Source organism: Phacochoerus africanus, chromosome 2, assembly GCF_016906955.1.
Source record: "Phacochoerus africanus isolate WHEZ1 chromosome 2, ROS_Pafr_v1, whole genome shotgun sequence".
Classification (NCBI taxonomy): Eukaryota; Metazoa; Chordata; class Mammalia; order Artiodactyla; family Suidae; genus Phacochoerus; species Phacochoerus africanus.
This window is the reverse complement of record NC_062545.1, coordinates 33,221,311-33,241,359: the sequence shown is the minus strand read 5'-3', so window position 1 is coordinate 33,241,359 and position 20,049 is coordinate 33,221,311. Positions and strand designations below refer to the sequence as shown.

General features: G+C 43.3%; 1 protein-coding gene across 7 annotated transcripts in view; it reads left to right on the top strand.

The window, feature by feature from the left end:
• Window positions 1–4,463: 4,463 nt before the first annotated feature.
• Window positions 4,464–20,049, top strand: part of L3MBTL3 (L3MBTL histone methyl-lysine binding protein 3) — a 121,041-nt gene continuing 105,455 nt past the window's right edge. For 4 of the 7 annotated variants that reach the window (XM_047758901.1, XM_047758884.1, XM_047758876.1 and 1 more), the window contains exons 1-2: window positions 6,306–6,565; window positions 8,097–8,170. The gene's annotated coding sequence lies outside the window, so the exon portion shown is untranslated. Of the gene's footprint in view, window positions 4,563–5,558; window positions 5,625–6,305; window positions 6,566–8,096; window positions 8,171–20,049 lie in introns of those variants that run through there. The other 3 variants (XM_047758892.1, XM_047758860.1, XM_047758870.1) reach the window with 2 other exon arrangements.

The following is a 20,049-nucleotide window of genomic DNA, read 5'->3' as shown; positions in this document are numbered from 1 at the left end:
AAACTACTATCTTTTCCATATAATTTAGAAGTCTATCTATAGTCCCATATTATTCCACTCTTTTGAATATGTCTGTCATATTTCTGTCTTATGATAGAAGTTATCTTAGCTATCTTAGATACCGTGGCATCTAAACAAAATTACACATATCACATCTATCCATAAGTTCTTTATATATTAATTTCCTTAAAATGTTGAGAATGTGATATACATTATAATCCTCTCCTTACCTGATGACTAATATATCCTTTTTCTTTCATCCTCAACATTTCAATTACATTTCTCTATCCTAAGCCCTGTGCTAAGAATGTATACAGCTATGACAGAAGAAAGATAACCAGAATTCAAATTTGAGAACTATATGAACATTTTAGTGGTATCTAGAACACTAATAAGAAAATCAAACTCAGCCCTTGTAAATAAATATCAATAATAAGAATCTTGGCCAAATCAATGTCATTTTTATACTTGGAAAAACATGGAACACACAATGGTGTAGACTAAAAAATTCAATAACTTGACTCACACTTAAAAGTAAGATAATACATTGAAAGAATGATTTCAAGTATTGTTCATTTTAGAAAATTTCTATGGAAAGATTCAATTTCACCTTAAGACTTGTGACCAATAGCAACATTACAACATGGGAAACTGGGGTTAGGAAAGCAGTTTGTGGCTATGAAACAGATCAAAGCTAGCTGGCCATTAGGGAATGGAACCCATGACCTTCATCTCATTAGTATCAGGTTTTAAACCAACGGAATGAGCTCTAAACTGGTAACATTCTGTTACCTGACAAATGGATGGATTTTTTTCACTCCTTACTTAAAATTCTTTTCTTGGTTCCATATTATTTGTACTACAACAGTGTTGCTGTTATGTACACGGAAGGATGGAAAGGGACATGGCTTTCAAAGAGGTCTTAGCAGTCCATTACTACTCTCTTTTTTGTGTGTAACTAGTGAGAGAATTCAAACGCTGAAACATCAAGTGACCTGCCTCCTGGTTCCCAGTGGTGGTGGCAGCACTGCATTACAATGAAAATCTCTTGGACTTCACTCCTGGTCACTTACAATCTGTGCGGGGCCGGCTGGTGGAGGAGGGTTGTCCTTGAATTGTTCCAGGATGGAGGAGGATGTCCTAACAGTGCAGAACAAGCTTAGCGTTAGGAAAAGGGGAGTGTAGGTTGCTAAATTGAATTCACACAGAGTGGAGGTTACAGGATGGAGTACAGTCAGAGAGGTTTTGAATGACCTTCATCCAGGAGGTGATGAACGCCTCAAAGTGTATCTGGAAGAGTGCGTACAGTGATTTGTTTAAAACCTTTTCCATGTAAAATGGCTTTAGCTTCAGAATGTGTAGGAATGGAGTAACCTGAAGTCATGTGGGGTATAAATAAATAAATACAAAGAAAGGTAAAGGAATGATTAATACTTTAGTCTGGGATGTCAGGAAAGTTATAGATCTGGTCTAAGGATGGATTAGGTATATGCATGTGATAGGGTAGAGCTGGGTGGGATAGAAAGGGGGGAGAGTGTTGGAGAATGATGAGATTAAGGGATGCTGGAAAGAAGGGATTCATCATGAATTATTAACCAGTGACTGAATAGTGAAAGGGGGAAGAAAGACAAAAAGCTTCTATTGGCATATTACCATTTAGGAACAGATGGAGAAAGGTCCTGTAAATACTACCAGTTTATATAAAGAATAATGGAATGTTATCTAAATTCTAATATCATATTCTGCCTTTGTCTCAGAAATGGCACCAGTGGATTCTTGGTAGAAAAATCTTACCCATGAGTGCCTTCAAAATATTTCCCATCTGGAACCACATCTTGGGAACAACTTGTGTTCAATCTTTGAGGTTTTACTGATGACCTCTGTGGCAGAAAGGCAATGTATTGTAGAGATCCCCAACTCATCCTTATTTTTTATTTTTTTATTCTTTTGGGCGTGCCTGTGGTGTGCAGAAGTTCCCAGGCCAGGGACTGAACCTGTGTCACAGCAGTGACCCAAGCCACAGCAGTGACAACACTGGATCCTTAATCCCCTAGGCCACCAAGGAACTCCAGCTTATCCTTATTTTTGTTAGTGAACCTCGATGTGTGAGTAGGTACAAGGCAAACCTTCCTCTCCAAACCTCTGGAGCTTTACTCAGGGTTTCTCTGATTGGATCACCTTCACAGAGAAAAAGGAGACACTGCACACTTGTCCCTCAGGAATCAGCTTAGTTACCACCTTTTCTGGAAAGCCTTCCCTTACTGCAATAGATGCTCCTCAATTGTACTTCCTTTCATACCCCTAGTACAACTCCCACTGCAAGGTGAAGCAAGTTCATTAGGCTGTCTGTTTTGCCAGATTGAATTCTGTGGCCTCATATTTTTTCTTTTTTGGGGTGCACCTGTGGCATATGAAGTTCCCAGGCAAGGGGTTGAATCAGAGCTGCAGCTGCCAGCCTACGCCACAGCCACAGCCACGCCGGATCCATCTGAGCTGCCCTATGTCCAGCTGCTTCTGCAACCTATGCCGCAGCTTACAGCAACACTGGATCCTTAACCCACTGAGCAAGGCCCAGGATTGAACCCACAACCTCATGAATACTAGTAGGATTCTTAATGCGCTGAACCACAATGGGAACTCCATCTCGTGGCCTAGTTTTGATCATCTGTTTATCCCTAACACCTTGTAGCATGATTAGCATAAGGTAGGCCTTGATTTTAAGTTTACTGTGGAACCAACATTCCCAAAAATGTATATGAAATAGAAATATCATCCATAAATTATCTAGAGAGAACACATCTAAAATGGATTTTTAGAAAGAGGAATCTAAAAGTAATGTTATTTTTTTTGGGGGTAAAGTCTTAGTTTTGCACATAGCTCCTGGTAACAATGCCTTTGGCCATTTCACTGCTTATAATTCAAGGGCTAGGGAGGAAAGGAGAGAAGCTAAAATTCAGATCAGTTAATTAAACTGTTTGGGAGCAGCTCGAAAAAGGTTGGATGTGGTAGGTGAAATCAATGAGATTACCTATAGCTCTCACTAACCCAGCCTTCCCACTTTGCACCCTTAAACCACTGGTTGCCCAACAAATGAAGCATACTCTATAAACTCATTTCAGCTTCACAGAGTTCATTTCTTTGTCTTGAGTACATGTCAAGCCCTATGTCCTGGTTTTTGGTTTGGAGAATTTGGTCACTGCACCAACACACGACATAGTCGGGTGGTCTGCTTCTCTAGGGTAATTTCATGGTCCTAAGGAAAGAATTTAACAGTTTATTTTCTGAAACTGGTTCAAGGAACATTCCTTAAGTGAAAAAAATTCAATCAAGAATATTATTACTTACATTTTGAGGAAGAATTTTTTTAAAGCAGAATTTCCATCTGTGATATATTTAAATTCTAGACCTCAGGCAGCAATTTCGGAAAAGGGCCTCCTTTACCCTTTATTAGATACAAACTAAATACTCCACTCTGAGAGGTGGGGCCTTACTTTGTCTCCCCACCCCTGCGAAATGTAAGACTTGCTTCCACCATTTCTGAAATTATGAGTGCTACTTTTTTTTTTCTCGCAAACTCTGTTATGAAGGTAAACATATTTATTACAACTTCAATTTCTTGAATTATTTTCTAAGTACTTGCATCTAGTAGAAAAGGAGCATGGTGAACTGCCCAAAAAAGAAGCCTGCAGTCAATAAGTGGAAAGCTGTCAATACAGAAATACAATACTCTTGCTTGATTAGTTTTGATGCCTTAACAAAGCAGGTTTTGCTGTTTAGGACTGCTCAGCCATCTTGACTGAATACGTTCAGAGGGTAGTCCACGGCCGACCTGCTTATTGTCAAGGGACTTTAACACTGATTTCCAAGTTGACATACGAATCCCAACATATTTCACAACCGAGGCCTAACATGTTTAAGCTGTCAATAAAGACCAACACTTAGGAAACGCAAGGCACGCGCAAGTTTTATATGCACACTTTATAACGCATTCTTCCAGCCCTCAAAGAGGGGGAGGTTCTATAACCTAGAAGCTTAAAACTTTATTTCTTATTTTTCATGACCTGTAGCACGCATTTAGCCTTTTTGGCTTGTGTTTGTATAAGGCTGTGGCCCACTCTTGAATGGCTGAAAGCAGACGTTTAAACAGTACATGGTGGATTAGCTGCTCAGAGAAATGCCTTTTTAAAAAAGTAAAGTGAAAAATAGACAAAGAAATCTATAATCTTAGCAGTCTTTCATATTTGTTTTGATTGTTCTTGAACCAGCCCTGAGCCGGTGACAAGGATATTGAAAAGATGCACCTGAAACAGTATCTGCGGGCTGCTGCATTTGCCAACCGGCTTTATTGCTGCTTTCCAGTGGCGAAGGCGCAGCAGCATTAACAGGGAAGCCAGAGCGAGCCTCCCCGGCAGCGGCGGCGGCGGCGGCGGCACAGGCACCAGCGCAGTTTCCCCCTCTCCCCAGCCCTGACTCTACGCGCACATGCGCACTGCGCCCGCAGCCCTGGACCATTTGTCAGGACTACTCGTGAGACGGAGAAAAAAAAAAGAGAAAATTTGGGGGTAAGAAGCGGTTGATCGGATCTAATCTCTAATTAATATGAAGATTTGTCCGTGCAAAAGCCATTCATTTATTTTTCTGGGGGAGGATGAAAGTTAAGAGACCTATAGAGAGAAGGAAGCGCACCCTCGTCTTGTGAAACAGATCAGGGGAGGGGAAAGGACAGAAGGGGTTTCTCCCCCACTTCTCTGCGCCTCTGGGAAAGAGGAGAAAACTTAATCCCGGGGAAAAAAGTGGGCAAGTGACTCGGAAACGGCTGGAGGGGGAGTCTCTGGGCATCTCACTCTTAAGTAGTGAGTGCGAGTGTGAAAGAGGAACAAAAGAGAGAGAAAAGAGAAAGGAAAAAATGGGGGGAGGAGAGACTTGTATTTTTTCCTTTGCGCGCACACGGGGAAGGGTGTGGGGGGCCGTGCGGAAGGGAGCCGGGGCGAGGCGGCCGCGTCGGGCTCTCGCCCGCGCGCAGGCGGCGGGATGCGTGTGGGCCCCCTCCCCCGCGCCCCCCGAGCTTGTCACTTTGGTCGCTTTCATGACACCGGGCGCGGGGTGGGGGAGCGCGGCGGCGCCGGGCTCCGCCGGGGTGCGTGCCCGAGTGGGCGCCGCGGAGCCGCAGCCCGGGCGGCGAGCGCGGCGGCCCAGGCGGGGGGCGCTGCCGGGGGTGGGGGGAGCGCGGGGGCGGCCGGGGCCGCGGATCGGTGCGGCGGGAGGCGCGAGCCCGCGCGCCGCCCCTGCGGCCCCCTCCGCCCGTGTGGCCTTTGTGCCGGGCGCGCACCGGAGAGCGGGCGAGCGAGCGCGAGAAGTACAAGTACGGGAGACCGAGGCAGTGGGAAAAGAGGCCGGGCCACTTTCTCCCCGCTCTGGCTGCGGAGAATGGACTGGTTGAATGTGCAGGCGCGTCTCCCCGGCGTGTGCTGTGTGTGTGTGTGTGCGCGGCGGAAAGGCCTCCCCGACTCCCACCGCGCACACGCACACTCACACGCACGCACACACTCACGGACCCGCGGCGGGCTCGGCGGCCGAGAGTTTGCGTTTTCTTCCTCGCCGCCTCCCCCTTCCCGACCGACTGTGTGAGAATTTCATATAGATCAGCTCCAATTTCCGCCATTTTGGGAAAGTTGCACAAAAATAAACCCTCCGGTTTATTTCTGCCCGAGGCAGGAAAGTGCTTCGGGAAGCGAGGCGGCGCGGGCCCGCCGCGGCCGTCCGCGCCGAGGAGGGCGCGGGCCGCGGGCCGGGCCGGGAGCCCGCGCCGTCGCGGCGTTCGCCCCGCGCCGTGCCGCGCAGCGCCGGCCCGGGTGCGGGCGCGGGCGTGTGTCGGGAGGCGGCGGCCGCGGCGGCGGTAGCGGCGGGCGGCGGCGGCGGCGGCGGCAGCCGCGCCGGGGCGGCGGGCGGAGGTGGTGAAGGCGCGGGGCTGCTTTTCCTGCAACTTGTTTACGCCGTCCTTATACTGGGGAGGCAAAGAGGGGTCCGAGGCGGGGCCGCCGCCCGCCTCGCGCCGCGTGCGTGTGCCATTCCGGAATAATGGGTTTTGCACACTAGCGTCCTGGGCCCGGAGGGCCGTCCTCGCGCCGCGGCGGCCGGGCGGGGGGAAGTAGAGGCCGGCGGGGGTGGGGATCGGGAAGCGCAGGAGCCGAGGCATCCGCCGCGCGCCCCGCGAGCTGGTGGGGGGTGGAGAGGGAGGAAAACTTGTGAGCCCTGGGCGCGGGGGAGGGGGGGCACGGTGGCACGGGCGGGGGGAGGGCGCAACTTTTGTGCTGGTGGTAAAACTTTAATTACCTTGAAAGAAAAGGGCCCTCCGGTCTCCCCCCACCCCTTCTGGTCAAAGCCCGGCCCTAGCGCGACCGTGAGAGAAAGTTTAAAACCGGGCAGTTTCCTCCCCGCCTTCCCCGCGGAGGGGTGGGGGTATCTGTTTGTCCGTCTGCGCTCGGAGAGAGGTGGGGGTAAGGAACCGCCCTTCGGGGTCGCGAAGACCGCGGCTCTTACCCCACCCTTCCACGGGGAGACGAAGGTAAACGTCGCTTCGGTTTCCCTCCTACCTCCCCCCTCCCCGCTTCCTTTTCCTCCCCCTCCCCGCCGATTTTTTTTGAGGGGACCCGAAAAACGGAGTCTCTTTCCTTATGCAACTTCCTCGGGCGCTGTGAGCACGGCCCTTCCCCCTCCCTGCATCCCTCGGCCCGCTCCTTTACCACCTCGGGTCTACCGCCGGAAAAATGCATTAGAGCTCATTCAGAGTGCCTAAGAAACAAAAATAGATTTTTGATTGCTCTAAGTTAAGAGAAACTGAGATGAGAAATAAGAATGGGGCGGGGGGAGAGGCTGGGACGAGTGCGTCGAATTTTAATTTTGATTTTCCTAGAGCGTTGTTTGGAATAGCTTTATTAGTGTGGGGAGCCCGAGAGTCTCTGTACTGGCGAGCTCGGTCGCGTGGATTTTTGCGCAAGTTTTTAGAAAAACACTGACTCGAGTAGAGCATTTCTCCGGAAAGTTTCAAGTGCAGCAAAATAGCGAACGTACAAAACTGGCCAAGGGGAGACCTCTAGTGGTTGAACGCATCTTTAAGTTCGGAAGGCCGAGAGCAAACTTTGGCCTTTACTTTTAGCTACGTAGTCCGTTCAGACGTGGAAGTAATTAGACGACCTGAGCGAGCCGCCAGATGTTGTATGAAAGGATGCTAATCAGAAATAGGAGGTTTAGTAAATCGCAGAGCAAATGAAATTTGAGGACCCAGACCCTCTAACTTCCATCCCTCGTTACCTCTGTGGGAAATACACGTTGCTTTTATTCTAAGATTTGGGATTGGTCACTCTGGATTAGAAACAATAGTTTATTTATCGTTGTCTGTGCATTTGATCAACCTTTAATCAGGAGTCACAGCGGATAATTTCAGTTGAATGTTAATAAAAATACAAAGTGCTGTATGTGTTTAAACTTTGGAAAAGTGAAAAAGACCTTTGGATGAAATTTGCCTATTACATGAGTTGATCATTTTATTCCCTAATAAATATACTTTAAGGCTGGTATTTAGTTTCTTAACCATTCAGTTATATATAGTCATAAAATAAATGGCCCCTTGTAGTTCTAAGAGTATAATTTTGTTTCACTGGGTTAAGACAGTATTTCTGAATACTTTGTATAATTTGTGATTTAAACACCTGTGTGGACAAAACCTGCTAACATAGTATCTGTTCTTTTGCCAGCCAGTGTGTGTTCTGTACCCTAACTTTAATTTTAAGGATAAAGGCAATGAGAGAAATTAAAGTTGAATTAAATGGTCCCTGTAACTTTCATATAGTAGCTTGTCCTATAATCACAGGGACTTCAGTGGGGGAATTTAGGGTAGGGCAGTGAAATAAATGACAAAAATCTATTTAACGTCTTTTTGAACTAGTTTATTTTTTGTAATATACTGAGTGATAATGTATGAGCTTAGGTAGTGAGTCAGAGATTCAAAATATAAACTTCTTAATTGTGGGCTCGAAGGCTTCTTTTTTTAATGACAATCCTCGATGTAACTTTTTTTCTGTTTGAATCACTGCTAGACCTCCAGGAGAAGCCTTAAGGGTGGATGACAGTCATAAAGACCATCAGACAATTATTTCTTCATCGCCACTAGGTAAGAGTTGCATGTTGAAACAAATTGCTTGATATACTTGCACATGTTAAAGACTGCATTTGTGGATCAGGAAGGAGAGTGTGGAACAAGATTGGCAGAAAAACATCATTTTGTGAGGGCTGCTTTGAATGCAGAAACTAGGTGCGAGTGAGGCTCAAATAAAAAACATTAGGAAAAGTTAAGAGATTTGTTTTGGATAATCTTTGGATTGGCTTTTTTTTTCTCTCTCTCTTTTAACTAATTTCTTTCTTCTTTTTTTTTTTTAGGGCCACACCAGTGGCATGTGGAGGTTCCCAGGTTAGGGGTCTAATTGGTACTGTAGCCGCCGGCCTACACCACAGCCACAGCAACGCCCAATCCAAGCTGTGTCTGTGACCTACACCACAACTCACGGCAACACCAGATCCTTAACCCACTGAGCGAGGCCAGGGATCTAACCCGAAACCTGGTTCCTAGTGGGATTCGTTTCTGCTGCACCAGGAGGGGGAACTCCTTAACTAAATTCTTAATTCACACTCCAGTTGCACTAGTTGCACCTGTTGTCTCCTGAAAGTAAATTGTTTTATTCTTTGGAATTGAGAAAGTGGGAAAACTAGAAGCAATTGTAAATCAATATGTGTTGTGTAGGTGCACAGTGATGTGAAAGATTCTGGAACTTGAAAAAATTTTGTAGGTGAAATTTACAAGGTATTCGGGGGGTATTTAAGTAACTTATTTTCTATGGTTCAAATCCAGCATGGACTGACTTGTGCCAAATATCATGTCATACAGGGTTTTAGAGAGTTTCCAGTGTGTTGGCATAAATTTGTCAGCTTTTAAGCATGTCTCCATGGGGAATACAGCTCTTGTGCAGTAAGATCGTTCTGATAATTTTGGAGGGTGCTAGTTTGTCTCCATGATCCCGGGCTTATATTTAGGACAGAGATCATTCTCATGCAAAGGGGAACTCTCTCTGGGTAGACCATCAAAGTACATTTGTGCTACTCTAGCTTTTCTATTTATACCTCTTCTTTCTTTTCTTTCTTTTTTTTTAATCTTTCCCTTTTTCTGCTTCTTTTCATTTTCCTTCTCTGTCTTAAGTATATAAAAAGTTTCTAATATTTGTTTGGCAAAAACAAAAAGAAAATAAACCAGCAGGACTAAATGGTTCTCATTAGGCCACCGTATAACCAGGATAGGTGTGGTCTAGATGTCAACGCTGGCTGAATAAATACCAACATAAAAATGATTGTTAATAGGAATGTATTGTCATTTTCCGCTTGTGGGTCATCTTGAGTAGTGTAACTAGCAAAGTAAATAAATGTGGTCCGTATAGTTGATGCCCGCAGCGACGAGGGGGCAAGAATAGCTGCAAGACGATCACGCAGACAGAAGTTGAGTTCAGATAGAGTCAATTGCGTTTGCTAATATGGTGATGCTCCTGTTTAGGTGTGGAGTGGAAAACAGTGATTATTTTTCCTCATTTGGGAAATGGTTGTGATTATAGAGGGAATGGTAGAATAGGAATCTGAAAACAGTTTAACCACTAAATGTATCACCTTGTGTAAGTCCTTTTAACTCTTTCAGTCTAGATTTCCCCACCTGGAAAATGGGAGCAGCAATGCTTACCTTAGTTTCTTTGCTGGAAGGATCTAGTAAAATAGGTTTTGAGAACCGTGAAGAATTATTCACATGTCTAGGAGTCAGTAGTACCATTTTACCTTAGCAGGGTTTTATGAAGAGGGCAGGAGGTAGGTTGTCAGCTGAAATGAGTGATTTAATTCCGTTCTAAAACTATTAGTTTGATTTTTGATGTACGTATTATGTGGACTTGTCACAATACTTCCAGGGGAGATTTTTTTTCTTTAGGAAAAAAGTAGTTTATCTTTTATAGCTTTGGCTTCTAGAGAGAAGGGACCATGTTTTAACATGGTGTTTAATACAAACTGAAATTTATTTATCCCAAACTAGTCATTTATAGGTAGGAGTGGATGAAATAAATACTTAAATATAAAATGATGCCAAACTGTGGGAATGGTAGGGTGATGAAAGTAGAAGCGTTGATGTGAGGGGAATTTGTGTGCTGTAATTAATTTTTCAGTTGCATGAGTCTGCTGGGAAATGAGGATGAGAAAATAGGTAACTGGAGTATTAAGAATTTAAACTATAGGGGCCAGAAAATAGGTCCTGCACAGGACTGTGGATTTGGGGGAAGTCCCTGGAGGGCTTTCCCCCCACCCCCGCTCGTATTTTCTAGACCCCTGCTGCTTCATTCTAACTCTAATCAACTATCTATTATCTAGATAGAAAACAAATCATAAGTATGCTCCATCATTATTTTCAGTTTGATCATACTGAAATTGACAAACCCTGACAACGTTTAGTTTCTCTCTCTTCTCTTTTAAATTATCCAGTCACTATTCTAAGATCCCAGAACCCAAGAATGCAATGGTGAAAGCAAGAAGAAATATTTTGTCCAATTTAATTAGTCCCTGTGTAGTTGAAGGTTGGTTCTTGAATAATTCCACTGGTTGGTTTTTTTGTTTGGGAGTTTATTTCTAAGAAATACCCATGTCAACCAAGGCTAATTGTAATAGACACAGTTAGGATGGGAAATTTTCAAAAGAAGCGGCCTTATGTGGTGTGGACAAGGGTACCCTTGGGGTCTCCAGCATGGGTCCCCTGAGTAACCCCTCTAGCAAGATTTCTGCTAGTTAACTGGTTTTTATTTCTGCTCTTATGGTATGAACAATAAAAGACTAGGTCCTTGCCCTCGAGGAGTTCCCTACACGCTTATCCTAGGAGTGTGATTTATGAAGTCAAATTGAAAAAGGCCTTTAAGAAATCCTTATTTAGGAGACAGTGTTTCGAAGGAAAGAACAAGGACTTTTGAGAGGACCTGGGGTAAAGTTGCCTGATCCCGGATGCAGGCCCTCCTGAAGAGCTCTAGTTTCTTGCTCAGAAGTAGACTTATAGTTAATGACTTGGATAGTGATTGGAAGAATTATATGTATATTATGTGTAATAATAAAATGCTTTCTTTTCATTATTCTTTCTGTCAAGTCAGTGTTCTGTGTCAGTCAACAAATGTCTCTTATCTATTTTGGGTCAGTCCCTGTTGGGAAGTGTTCCACAAAATGAATACGTGGAAATTGTTTGGGCTACAAAGACAGCAACACCCTTTGGCCTCAGTGTGAGCATAATCTAGTTGAGGAGATAAGCTACACACATGCAGTGGAATTACCAAAACAAAGCCATGGTTTCGTGCTAGTGTAAGAGAGAGGTAAATGCAGTAAATCCTGTGGTGGTACTGCTGGATGGGGTGTTACATGTATTCCTAAGGTGGGAACCTGGGAGGTGGCTGTCCTCTGCAAAACATTGTGAAGTGTTGATTATGTGTTCCATGTAATTGTATACTGAGCATCAAGCGTTAAGCTACAAACTTTATATTCATTCATTCACTGATTTATCTAGCACGGACTTGCTGAGTGCCCTCTGTGTACCCAGGTACTGTTCTAGGCACAGTGAGTATTGTCTCTAATACTTTACTGACCTTGAGCATTTGGTATTATTATTTCTCTTTCAGAGCAAACTGGTGCTTCAGAGATACTTAGTAACTTGTCTAAGTGCATATCATGCAGTTTGGAAGGGGTCCGGCCAGGGAAAATGCCACTGGCTTTTGCTTTGTTAGGTCTTTAACTTTCTAATTTTCAAAGTAGTAATTCTTAGAATATTTCTAAGAAAGTGCTTTTCCAGATTAATATATTTGCCCTAATACGTTGGTTCACCAAGACCAGCGGTAGCAAACAGGTGTAGGAAAAAAAGATGGGATGAAACACACTCTCCTTTTTTTTATTTCCTTTTTTTAAATGAGGAGTGGGGAAAATGCTGAGTTCTGCTGAAAAGAAGACCTTGGCCTAGCTCATGAAATGATCACCAACTGTTAACAAAACTTTATTTAGATTAGGTTTCGGAACACAAGGTTGATCTATAGAAAGGCTTCACTTTTTTTTTCTTTTTTTGGTAGGAAGAGACCTGATAAGGCAGTAGGGTTTGTTATCAAAAATGTAAATCAATCACTGAATCATCATTCAAAAGAAAGGGACCAGGAGTTCCTGTCGTGGCGCAGTGGTTAACGAATCCGACTAGGAACCATGAGGTTGCGGGTTCGGTCCCTGCCCTTGCTCAGTGGGTTAACAATCCAGCGTTGCCGTGAGCTGTGGTGTAGGTTGCAGACGCGGCTCGGATCCCGCGTTGCTGTGGCTCTGGCGTAGGCCGGTGGCTACAGCTCCGATTCAACCCCTAGCCTGGGAACCTCCATATGCCTCGGGAGCGGCCCAAGAAATAGCAACAACAACAATAACAACAACAAAAGACAAAAAAAAAAAAAAAAAAAGAAAGGGACCAGATTTTACTGTTTTGTGAACTCAAAACATGATGGAATTTATTCTGATTACAAAAGAAGAAAATTAAACTGTGGGAGAGAGTTAATGGTGGTGAGAAGCTGGGGCAGGGAGGAATGAATGTAGAGTGTTGGAATCAAAGTTTTAGAAAGATAACAGGGACTGTGACTAATAATATATTCACCAAAATGCTATAATTACCAATGTTATACTCTTTAGCCAGAAGAGTAGATGCATTTACAAAATGAAGTGAAGAGTCTTTGATTCATTGGGTGGTTCTGGATTGCATTGGGAGTCATATAATATTTCTCTTATCCAAGTTAAGGTCCATTAAGCAGAGTTTTAGTCTGACTTAGAGGATGCTGTCGTGTGCATTGATTAGAGGGGTGATGAATTGTTTCTCCTGTCTTGAAACTCTATCATCCATTACATTTTTTGAACACCTACTGTGTGCCAGACCTTTTCAAGATTGGACTTTTTTTTTTTTTTTTTTTGCATTTTTGTATTTTTGACATTTTCTTGGGCCGCTCCTTCGGCATATGAAGGTTCCCAGGCTAGGGGTCAAATAGGAGCTGTAGCCTCCAGCCTACACCAGAGCCACAGCAACGCATAGTTTTATTTTATGTATAAATTTTATAGAATTAAACTAGTTCAGTTACAAGAACACTTTGTTACAATAATCAAATCAGTTGATTGTTTCTCCCCCACCCGTTAACACTGATTAAACCCTGAACTCCAGATTGAAATCTCTCATCTCATTGTTAAATGACTAAAATAATTTCACCCCGTTGCTTTGTGGTCTTACTTGGCAGCTTTGAGGCCTCGGCTGTTCAATCTATTGATAAGGAGTTTAGCTATAAATGGTTATTAAGAGAAGCCTGTAGACATGACTTCTGTGAGAGAAATAAAATCTGGTCAAATCTAATTCATTATATGCAAAAGTGAAATCAAGTGTAAATCTTTTAATTTTAGCTTTATGTTCTATAAAAATGTGAAGCAGAATAAAAACAAAGAAGATACTGCTTTTAGAGTTTAAAAATTATGAAGTGAAATAAGAAAAAAGAACAAGATACTACTTTTAGTTTTCTTTTTTAAGTTCATGCATATTTTGCATAAGCATGGAAATATCTTGTGTGAGACGGGTTCTTGCTCTTTTTATGCCCTTGAATCCCTGCGATGGTTGTAAAATTTCTATTATTACCCTACTAGTGTAGTATGTTGATGACAGGATAGCACTTTTAAGGATATTTCTCCCTCAAATTGAGATATCTTATAGTCTCTACATTGAAAATGAACTTCAAATAAAAGCATTTGAAGAAAATATATTAAATATGCCATAAGCCTGTTAATGTCAGTTTTCATTTTCTATGTACATTTTTTTTTTTCTTGAAAGGCATTTTTCGTTTTCTGTTCCTCCTTCAGAGGAAGTAAGTAGGTTAGGCCACAGAATCTCAAATAATTCATCCTTCTTACAGTAACAAACGGAAGGGCAGGAAGTTGAGATCTTATAAAGGTCGCCTTCAGTGACTACCCCTTTGTGTGTAGTCTCCATGGCAGAAAAGGTAGCAAATCAGAGAAACCATCGCTATATATAAATAGGGTCGTTCTCATTGAAATATGACCAGTAGATACGGGGATGGTGCGGGGAGGTGTTTTTGGAAAAAAAAAAAATCAGTACGAGGGAACTGCCCTAATTACTTCATATTTGAAGGAAGCAGAGATTAGTTGCCACTCAGGCATCTACTTTAGAAGCATAGATGTGGGCAGAAGAAGCAGACTCTCAAGGATTTGGTCTTGATGCTACGGAGATTTCGGTTCTCACAATGAAGTGATCTAGAGTTCTACCTGCCTAAAATCTAGGCACTTGAGCCCTCAGGGCAAAATTTCACATCAGTCCACAACAGATCTCAATTCCAGGCTGTGTGTGATTCAGAGTTCCTATCGGGGAGAGTGAGTAGAATATCAAAGCTGATATCTGTCATGCTTGATTTGAAAGGAAGATTTTTCTTTGTAGCAATATGTGTTTGTTGAGAGATGCTTCAAGTGTGAGTTTAGATTTTTCTCTTATCCTTATTGAATAAGCCTGTTGAAGAGGTTTGAATTTAACTTCTTTTGATGTGTTCTTCACTGACACTTAAATAAGGAGGGTTTCCTGGAGTGGGAATGTTACGCTTCTGCCAAGGAGGTAAATAAATACTTAGCAGCCTCCTCGTTAGAATTTTCACTAGAGAAGATGAGATAGATGGACAGATGAAGATCTTTTTCTGACTTCCCTTTTTTCCAGTCCGTGCCCACAACTAATCTGTTAGGTTTTCCCCTTTCTCTTTTACTCACTCACTTGATAAATTTTATTGATACCTAGTGTGGATATTCACACGGTATAATGGAATGATTAACTGAAGGTCTCTTTCCTCTAAAACCTCGGTAAGTAAATGATCATGGTATGATGTAATACGTATTATAATTGGGGTACAGATTCTGTCTTCCCAGCCCCCCTTTTCTTGGCATCTTACAAACATATATTCCAATACTTGTACAAAAAAGACTCTCACTAATATCACCTGAGTCCCCTTTGGAAAGGGTCCATAACTTTTATATCTTCTTTTCCTCCTGCCCTCTTGTTCTGATCTCCCATGGTGCTTTCTCTTTGCCTCTGTACTAGCTTTCTTGAAAGCAGGTCCTAGAACCCCACAGTTGGTATGTAAGGAAGTTTTTATGCTTCCTCAGCAAAAGTGTCACAGAAAGGTTGCCAATGGCTTAGTCATGAGTCTTTGTTCAGAGATTATGTCCTTCATGCTTTTCTCATTGTTAAAATGTTCTTTTCTTCATAAGAGCTTGGAAAAATGTCATGGTTATTGCCCTTACATCAGTTTCCCAAATTCATTTTGAAATTTTACTTGTCCCTGAAATCCCAGAGTTCTACCACAGGTCTTAATCCTGACTTTTCTCCACCGTCTGGACTCCTGAGAAATCAAGTATGACTTTGTGTTGCAGAGGCATTGGCTTTTGCACAGTTATCATTCCTCTGTCTTGGGAAGCTTTAGACATCTGGTAAACCCATATTTGCAGGGAACATGGACACTGGAGAGCAGCTTGTTTCTTTGCTTCAAAATAACTGTAGCTATTGTGGACTAAGGGTCCACAAACTACCAAGCCCTTTAACATGCATAATTTTAAAAAATTTATCTCTGTGAAGTAGCTATTCCTATTCCATTTTTCAGATGGAGGAGCTAAGGTTCTTCAAGAGAGGTTGGGTACCCTGCCTAAGATTATACAGCTAGTAAGTCATGAAGCCAGCATTCAACCCAGGCACTTGGGCTGATGTGCTTTTCAGCTTCACATTAGATTGGCTTCTTTCTTGACTAAAATACAATGTGTTGAGCGCTGTGGTATAGGCTGAGAGGCACTGCCTTAGGAAGTGAATGTCTGTTTATTGGTTGGGTGATCTTTTCTCATCTGTAAAATGAGGCTAAGAATTCTTCATAGGTTTAAGAGGTGGCTCTGAGGGTCAGAAGGCTGGCATTAGTCAGATCCTTTAAAATGACAAAGCATGGAAGAGACCCTCCAACTCCAGTAGGTGTCTATCCCTGGAATGTATTAGTCTTACTGGCTTTGGCTGACTGCCCCTCTGTGGCCTTGTATTTGTGGGTATGTGAGTTCTTCCGTTACAGGCCTTGTACCTCTCTGGTGCCATGAAAGTAAATAGGAGGCCATCGGAGGTTAAATCAGAAAACCATAGATGGACCTTAGGAGGCAGAGGCCATGTCTTTCTCAGGATCATTTTCTTCAGCCTGGACCTCGGGGTCCTAAGGGCATTCCTCAGTGTCAGACACCACAGACTCTCAACACGCAGATGCAGGTGGGGAGCACAACCAGGAGGTAGCATCTCTGTAGTTAACTCTAACTTGAAGATGAATAAATTCTACCCTGTAAAATACCACCTACTCTTGTGTTATTTCTTGAATCGATTTTCCATAGCTCAGCATTTTCCAAAAGGGGAGCTCCATGGGACTCCCTATACAGGGATTACAGAGCCCTAAGGCTCAGTGCCTGGGGGAACTTGGGCCAAGGCAGTGCCGGACAGGTTGCCGCTCCCACCGCCACCACTGCTGCGCATCATCGTCTTCCAGAGACCCTGGGAGATTTGCACATCTCTCGCCACAAAACTTGTATCTTGGAATGTGAGTAAATGGTGCCCTAAAAACTGTATTTTGAGGAGCAGACTTGGGGAAACACCTCCGTAGCCTTTCAATCTAGTCTTGTTTAAATGCCTTAACCTGGTCCACAGTGTCCTGTCAACCTAGCGAGGTGGCAAAGAGAGCCCAGCCTTCATGGCCAACTCCCTCCCCAAGTGGCAAATCCTCCTCCATTGCTTCAGAGGTATTGTTCTATGGGGAAAGCTAGTTGTCTCTGGAACCATGTAAATATGAGGGGTTTTTGTTATTAACAGTACAACATCTACTTTTATGTAGTGTGCTTTGAACACAGGTAGCTTACCATAAGAGATGCTGTTGAAGTAAAGGGAAAGGAGTTCCCCTTGTGGCTCCATGAGGATGCGGGTTTGACCCCTGGTCTCTCTCAGTGGGTTAAGGAGCCAGTGTTGCTTTGAGCTGTGGTGTAGGTTGCAGATGTGGCTCGGATCCCACATGGCTGTGGCATAGGTTGGCAGCTATGGCTCCTATTCACCCCCTAACCTGGGGACCTCTGTGCTGCAGATGTGGCCCCAAAGAGCAAAAACAAAAAAGAAAATAAATAAAGGGAAAAGAAAGGGGAAAAAGCCATTACCTAATTTTTTTTTTTTTTAATGGTCACTGAGCAACTCTCATGAACTCAAATAATAGTTAAACCAGGTAAATATAACAGAAAGTTAACATTTTATTGATTGCTTACTATGGGAAAGGCACTGTGCTCAGGTATCACTTGGTTTATCTCATCTAATCCTCACCATTGCCCAGTGAAGACATATGCTGTTATTCTGTATATTTTACAGATGGGGAAATTGAGGCTTCAGGGGTGGTCTGAAGTCACAGAATAGGTAATTGTCCAGCTTTGGAAAGTGAATTGAAGAGGAGGAAAGGAAGGTTTGTTTAGGGAAAGGGCAGGGGGTGGAAAGAGGAACTTGTGAGAGTGTGGCAAGTTTTGAGAATGATCCATGAAGTACTTGATTTGCATCTATGAAAGGGTGACAAGGAGCAGAGTGGGTGGGGATAAGGAGGCTGAAAGCAGTTTTCTCTGCCGCTTTAATAAGGTGTTTAGCAGTGGGCAGAGGCCTTTTAGATGATATTACCAACGATGACGCTTAGGACTTTTTTGAGAATGTCACAGTGTGCCAGAGACAGCATTTGGTTAGTGATTGACAATTTCTCCAAAGTAAACTAAAAGCCACCTTCACTTGCTGGTATCATTGTGGGGATCCTAGCAGCAAGGCATCAGATCCCTGTAGGGAGGTTGACTTTCTTATTGCCCTCTTCTCATAGCTGTCGTGTCGGATTGGCTCACGGTCGTGATGGTAGAGTTGCCTTTCCTGACTTGCTCTTTACCAAAGACATATTGCCCTCTGACCAACACCCGGTGGGTTTAGTCCATTGACAGCAGGCACGGATATCTCTGTCCCATCATCTCGCTGAACCACAGTTTGAATCTGATTCTCAGATGCTCCCTTGGAGGTAACATCTCCCCTCACTTTACAACTACCCCCGACTCTTGGCCACGTCCTCTCTTTAACTTATTTTTGAAAAATGCACCTGTTAACCGTAAAGCTATAACATAGAACTCTAAAAAGCAACGTTATGTAAAACCATTGAAACTCTTTAACCGGTCCCAGGGAACATAACAAGCTGTTCTTTTAAATACTATGATATTTTGAAAACAATGCCTTGACCCAGACTACAGTTCGTACGTTTTTCTCAGTAATCTTTAATTCTCACCTTATCTGCAGATCCAGACTTTTGGTTTCTAGGCCAGGCCCACTCTTTGGGGCTGCTTAGCGTTCAGAGGACCCGTTATCTTCTCGTCATCTTAGCCCTAGGCAGTCTCTTCACCTTGAATGTGCCGTAGAAGTGCCGCCCCCGGGTGTCTCTGTCCCCCACTCTGAGCCACCGTGTTATCCTCTCCTGGCAGATTTGAGCGAAGGAATTAGATGAAGGTAGGATTATGAAGGACTGCGAATCTCCAGTCAAAATAAGATACAGTAACTTCTTGACATGAGTGAGGGGATGTATCCCAAGACCCCCAGCCCTCAGCCTGAAACAAATGATTGTCAACCCATAATTCCTCCTTCAAATTACTAACGTGTAACTGAAAAATGTAAATGATCTCTCTAGACCTTAACTACTTAGCTCACTTGATGAGCAATTTTTGTACTGTCTGGAGCACTTATTGAAACAAATTCACACGTCTTTTCTACTTATTTCCTTTAGGAGCATTTGGTAGTTTTGTTCACACAATGTGTCTGAGTCATCATTGCATTTGACATTTCAGTCTTTCATTTATCTGAAACTTCTATTTTGCGGCTGGGACCTAAGACGTTCATAAACATTTCCACACTCTCCTCGTTCTGTCATCCACACTAGAATCAACCAACAGTTAGTTTTGTTTGTTTTATTTCTTAACAAGAAGCAGAGTCTTTAGCACTGTATTTACGGTGGCCGCAGCGCTGAGCACTGACTCAGAGCCCACCTGGACCTTGACTGGGGCCCCTCAGTTGATGGTGTGTGTGTGTGTGATTCAAAATCGTGTCTCTGCAAAATGGCAAGTTACTTCAGCTGTCACTCAGGAATGTAAAAACCATCAATAAATAGTCCATAAGCGCCAAGGATCTACTGTACAGTTTTGATACCTGAGTTGTGGAGACGTGACCCTCACCCTTTCTCTTCTCATCCATGTGTGGAGCTGATCCATTCCCATGTATAGTTAAATACCTGCTAGTTAAATTACCTCACAGCTCTGGGGAAGTTGATTTTCCTTAGTGACTTCTAGGCTCTAGCTTCAGTTGTTGGCATCAACAACAAGCTAAATATTTTCGTAAGAAGACGTGCCTTTCATAACAGAGTATTTTAAATAAATATGAAATAGAATTTTAAAATCATTTTTTATTAAATTTTTTCCTAACCCCCCCCCCCCACATTTAAACATTCAACAGGTACAGAAGGGGCCACAGAGAGAAGTTTCCTTCCCATGGTTATTTTTCAGCCAGTCGTTGCCCCTTTCTGGAGATACCACGATATGAGCTTCTGATAAATCCTGGCAGAGATAATGTGTGTGTGTGTGTGTGTGTGTGTGTAAGCCACACACATGTTTATATATACACCATTTGTTTTACACAAGTGGTAGCACAGTTTTTTTTTTAAAATAACTTGCATAAAATTAGTAGGATTAATAATATCTTGGAGCTCTTTATCAGAATATAAAGAATTGCCTCATTGTTTTCTATAGTGGCATTTTATACCAAAGTGTGGATGTACCACAGTTGTCCTTTATTGATGGGCAGTTAGGTCG